Source organism: Periplaneta americana, chromosome 12 (genome assembly GCF_040183065.1).
Source record: "Periplaneta americana isolate PAMFEO1 chromosome 12, P.americana_PAMFEO1_priV1, whole genome shotgun sequence".
Classification (NCBI taxonomy): Eukaryota; Metazoa; Arthropoda; class Insecta; order Blattodea; family Blattidae; genus Periplaneta; species Periplaneta americana.
Window position 1 is genome coordinate 59,824,292 of NC_091128.1, and position 6,416 is coordinate 59,830,707.

General features: G+C 36.6%; 1 long non-coding RNA gene across 1 annotated transcript; it reads left to right on the forward strand.

The window, feature by feature from the left end:
- The first annotated feature begins 235 nt into the window (after nt 1-235).
- On the forward strand, nt 236-4,904 carry LOC138710491 (uncharacterized). The gene is made up of 3 exons (XR_011335250.1): nt 236-389; nt 2,244-2,384; nt 2,807-4,904. It is a non-coding gene; the product is annotated as an uncharacterized lncRNA (long non-coding RNA).
- Nucleotides 4,905-6,416: the final 1,512 nt, after the last annotated feature.

A 6,416-nucleotide genomic window follows, 5' to 3' on the forward strand; every position in this document is an offset into this window, starting at 1 on the left:
TTGTGGCTGTGATAAAAGTGTTGAAAATTGGTTTATAACGCCACATTGGCAGTGATAAAAGTGTGCAATATTCCTTCAGTGGCCTGTCAGTACTCTACCTTGACCCATGAAAATTTTATTACTCGCCGATTGACCTTCTCAAGTAGCGATAAATTGCTCAATCTGTTTTACATTGCTTACGTAATATGTACAAACTGGTGCATCGCACACTCATATTTCATAAAGCTCTCAACTGATACCTGCGTAACGCCAATTCGCCGTTAGGATTGTAAAGTACAGTGGCTCTATTTAGACCAGTGAGCTCGTTTAGTATAGAGTGGCATAGATATAGTAAATAGATCGGCAATGCCGTATCTTTAACTACAAGTGGCACTGAAGCCTTCGTAAAGGTTAGACTAGACGGCATTTCGGAAGGCGGTCAGCTGCTATATGCGCCGTAGCATTTCTGGTATGTGACGTCACAAGCTTGTACAGTAGAACCAATCGGAATCAGTCTATAACAAGTAGACTACCGGTACTTCCCGAGTTCGTTTGTTCACGTATGAGTGTTTCAATACATTAAATAAGTAAAACTAACATTTACTGTGTGTGTGCGTGTGTAAAATAGCCACAACAAATTAAAAAAAGTTTCTATAATAACTATAACGAAAAATAGATCCTCTCGCTATAATTATCAATACACAAATTCATAATCTTTGTGTGTGTGTGTGTGTGTGTGTGTGTGTGTGTGTGTGTGTGTAAGACAAATAAAGGGAAGAAGCGACTGTAAAAAGGCAAGTATTGCACAGGTAGGCGCGGAAAATAGTGTTTAAGGCGTATAATTATTTTAAAAACGTTGATGAGCAGAACGCTGCCGGCCATCTTGATGCTGGCTGCAACGTTGCGAACGTGCAAGAAACGACTGCAGAAGCATGTGGTGTGGGACTGAGAACCGTGCAAAGAACATTGTTAGTGAAGGAAAGAGGGTTTGTTTGGTGCCATGCTTACAGTAATCAACGACTAAGGTTATTATTGTCTTCTGATAATTTAAATTCTCTCCTGCACTATTTGTATTGCACGTGCGCGTGAAGTACGATGTGGTAATGTTTTACGCGGCCTTGCTCTCTCTATCTGTCTCTCTCGACGCAAACGCTAGCAGACTACCGCCTTCCGAATTGCCATCGACTCTAGTGCGGTAGAGAAGCAGTGCCAGCGCCATATTGTAATCACTAGAGCCCTGCCTTTGGTCACCTCTCACCTAAACGCTCGAGCGCGCTCCAAGCAACCCGCACCAGTATACGTATGTATAGAGTATAGCGCCGTGGCACAATTACGTTCTGCTGTTCAGGTAATGAAGTACACGGTCTACATGCCAAAACAAACCGAAGGTAGGCGCTTGACGATCAGTGCTCTGATTGAATAATTTGGTAACGAGCATTTCATGCAGGAAGAAGAAAACATTTTCTGTAAGGTATGCAACATAGATTTGAAATAAAAACCAACAAACGGCGTTTTATAGAGAAACATTGCAACACGAAAACACATGTTACGCGTTTAAAAGAAATAACCACAAAGCATGGAAACGTGCCTTCCACTTCCGGCTTTCCCGCTAATGGGTCTGAATTTTACAATGACTTGCGTAAAATTGGTATTAGCGGATATTCCATTTGAAAAGGTCGAAAATAGTCACTTTCAAGAATTCATGGAAAAATATACAGAAAGAAAACTTCATTGTGCAACAACATTATGTAGATATCATTTACTGCCCTGCTATGAAAATGTGGTTGCTAGCATACGGGAATCTGAAAATGTTTATGGTAATTCACTGTAATGCATAGACGCTCGTAAAGTTCATAGAAGATATATTTTTGTTTAATGAGATGTATGTCTTTTCAACTAAACCTATGTGACGTCTACAGTATGTAATTGCAATATATTTATTGTAAAAACAATATTTGTTTGACTTAAAATAAATAGTTTATTCTTATTGAGTCTTATAAAAAATAATTTGACGCATGACTACTGTAAAATATATCGTACCTACTATTCACAACGTACACACACAGAGACGCAAGATGTAAACACACAGTGCAGATGACTGATTCGCTGCTGCTTGCACTGTTTTGATTGACAGGGCTCTCCGTACACAGCGAGGTTGCAAATGCTCGACTTATACCTAACTTGTATCCAAAGTGACTGAAGCCAGGGCTCTAGTGATCACCCAACAGCTGAAGTTGAACTGAGCTTATGATCCGTGATTTCAGAAAGTTGTGATGTATTCGACATTTTGTCATATTTTGTAGTGAAAAAAAGTAAAATGGTGAACCACTGTGTGGTTTGGGAGTGTAATTTCAAATACACTAACGAGAAAGAACTCAAAAGGCGCAAAACGTATCTTTACATAGGTACGTAAAATACCACTATTGTAAACTGTAACGAATAACGCAACCCATTGCCAGTTACATTTTTTCTTTAAATTAGGTTTAGTTGCTAATATTATATATATTCTAGGATAGATTCCGAAACTTTCGGAGTTAACACAATTATATTCTGGACTAACAAATGAAGTAACAATAAGCCTACATAAACTGTTTGAAACTGGTGGCCTAAGAGAAAATATATAAATATATTGATAATCCATTTTGAATCTTGCGTACACCACTTTTAACACTTGAATATAATTAATTGATGAACTAGTGGACTTACTCGTGTTAAATATGTTTAAATATGTTTATATTATATATATTTAACACGAGTAAGTCCACTAGTTCATCAATTAAATATATTGAATAAAATTTAATTTGGTTATTTCCAATTTAATTTCCAGATTTCCAAATGAAACGTCCAAAAGATATTTAAGAGAATCATGAATTAAGGCAGTAAGAAGAGAAGGATGGCAGCCAACGAAATATTCAGCAGTCTGCTCCCAGCATTTTCGTCCTGAAGATATGGACTGCACAGGACAAACTCGAAGACTGAGAGATGGAGTAAATCTCTCAGTGTTTCTGTCATTTCCTACTACTTGCAAATTGACACAAAACTTTCTCGAAAACCTACAAAATATTGTGCACATTCAACCAATACAATGGAAGAAACACCTAGTACAAATAGGGATGATTCTAATGAATCATTAGAACACAAAACACATTTGGAGCAATAAATGCAAATAACTGATTAAATGGCGATCTTACTCGTGTTAATGATAATAATAATAATAATAATAATAATAATAATAATTCTTTATTTATACTGGCAGAGTTAAGGCCATAGGGCCTTCTCTTACACTCTACTGTACAAAGAACACATTAAAGCAATAACCAGAGGACACAGTACATTTACATATGCCGAACACATAACTAATGCTAACCACACATACAATAACATAAATACAGACATGGAAATCCTACACATACAACCCAAAAACCAAAAACTCAACACACTAGAACAATATGAAATATACAGACACACTAAAACACACCCTAATCAAATTCTCAACACACAGATCAATTTCAGAACACACACACTATTTGACACAACTTTTCATCACACGAACGCACCCACACAACAGGCAGCGAAGTTGATATAGCGCAGAGATCTAGTAGAATGGTGTCAATTAACACCGAAACAGCTGTAAGCCACACATGCTTACATAATTAACACGAGTAAGATCGCCATTTAATCAATTATTTATATTCAAGTGTTAAAAGTAGTGTACAAAATATTCAACATGCAATAAGTGCAGTTGTCAGGTAATTGTGGCAATGATATGTTAAATAACGCTGACTTCACACCTCGTAAAAGAATATTGGAACATAAATTAAACGAATGTAATAAAAGTTAAATTAGTGTTAAGGAATAAATTAAGGTGTTGCAACAGAATGTGAGGAGACAGAATAATACAATTAAATGTATTTGTGAAATAATTGATTATCTAGTGGAGAAGAAACTTCTAACAGAAAATGCAGTAGACATCTTAGAAAAAACTTTACCACCTGGTGCTTACAGTCTTGTGAAGAGAGCAGTTCAGGAACATGAAAATCAAAGTAATGCAAGTAATGTGTATGATGTTGACTTGGTTTCATTTGCATTAACTTTACATTATTACTTGCCTAAAGCTTATGGATATGTTAGGTCTACCTTCAACAATGCTTTACAAAGTCCACGGACAATGCGAACGCGGTACCTACATGAAACCAGGTTTCAGGCAAGAGTGTTTTTATGCTATTGAAATGAAAGTTAAGGATGCAAAGTTAAGAGGCATTGTTCCTTGTGTTTGTATTTCAATAGATGATATAAGTCTAAGTGAATATATAGTGTTTGATGGGGTTAAAGTAATTGGATATGTTGATATAGAAACATAAAATATTGAAGATGACAGTTTGCCAACAGAAAATGGCATGTGTTGTTATGTGTACTTGTGTTAATATGTCATGAAAAATTCCAAGTGGATATTTTTATTCACTGTCTCTCTGATAATGAACGAACCAATATTATTACACATACTATTGAAAAGTTGAGTGAGTTGGGAGTAGCTATTGTAGCTGTTACATTTGATAAGGTACCTATTGCAATGGCAAATGCTTCTTGGTCATAAGCTTATCATCACTCGTTTGTGTGTAAATAACAGCATCATTGCATTGCATTGTGAAATTTAATTCTGAATTAAAACTGTTTCAAAGGGTATATGTTGCTTCATTGCCATGCCTACTTTCTTTCCTCGCGTACAAAATATCGTAATCTATGTGATCGCAATATGGCGGCGAAGCGTACTCTTTGGCTTCAGTCCCTCCTCTCCCGTTGCCGATCTAATGAAGTATATATCTGTACAGTGACTCTATGAATAAAGTGTGGCCATTGGATGTTGCGGTCACGTGGTACAATGCCGCCTTCCAAACAAATAGTTGGAATCCGTGTTATTGTGTGTGTGCGCGTGTATTTTATTTCGTCCTAAGGATCATACAGGATGATTCTAAACTAATACACATTTGCAAAATAATACTGCAAATGAACCCAAGTCAACATCATATACATTACTTATATAATATAATATAATATAAGTAATGTAGAGAGGGCGGATCAGAGTGACCAGGTTCGGTGGCTTCATGTTACTGATGCAGAGAGCATAATGGCTCGGCATGTGTTCCCTAGGTACAGACAGTGGGTAAAGAATTATACAGAACGTAATAAGAAGTCGAACATCACATTCCGCTTCGCAAACAGGTGGCGTATGCTACTACTAGTGAAAGCAAATGCGAAATTATTATGTGGGAATACGAGGTAACCGATGAACTACGCATAGTAGTGGACCTACAGTTAAACAGAGCAGTTAGAAACAAGCGTGCGCTATTGGTGTTGTTATTTATAAACTGTCAGAATGCCTAAGGAAAAACGTGTACAAAGTGAAAAAGTGAACGCTTGTACACCAGTTCGGAGGTAATATCTTCAGCAGTGAAGGATAAATAATTACATGTAATATGTAAATTGACGTTAAGAGCTACGAAAAAATGGCACTTAGAAAGGCACTGCAACAGCAGACATCACAGGGAATACATACAAGAAAATCCGTCAACTTCGGATGTAAATGTAATTGTAGGGACATTTATATCTAACTCTACTGGAAATAAATATGTACAAACGTGTGACACTATAGAAAATGTGAACCACACAACAATGGCAACTGTATTTTCTAATGCCATGAGTATTTTATGTCCTACTGGTATCAGGTATAATAATGTACTTCTTTTAGTCACAGATGCTGCGCCCTATATGATAAAGGGGCCAAGGACATAAAATAATATATCCTAAGTTGGTTCACCTTACTTGCTTAGCACATTGACTCCATAGGATAGCGGAAGTAATTCCCTCTTCTTATAGCGACGTCGATAGCTTTATAGGCAATGTTAAGAAAATGTTTCTGAAAGAACCTTCCCGAATACAAAAATTCAAGGAAATCGCTCCCAGGGTTCCCCTTCTACCAAACCCCATAATAACAAGATGGGGTAGTTGGCTGGAGGCTGCCTTCTATTATGCCACATATTATGTTCAAATTGTGAAAGTGATCAATAGTTCAGATTCTACAAAGGCACAAGTAATTGAAATAGCAAAATCCTTAATTTCAGATGATCTTGCGAGCAGTTTAGATTTCATACAGAATAACTTTTATCACTTCCTGAAAGCCATAACGTTGTTATAAACATCTGATTCAAACATGCCAAAGGCTATAAACATATAGAAGAAATATCTGTAAAACTCAAAGAAACCAAAGCCGGAAGTTACGAAAAAAGTGAACGAGAAACTTCAGAATGTGTTTTCAATCATGTGTGGCGTGCGAGATACGTTGCTGCAAAAAACAAACAGAGCCCTCGAGATCAAACAGTGAAAGAAATATATCAGATATTGATATTCCTGATATAGTATATTATTCGTATGCACTATTA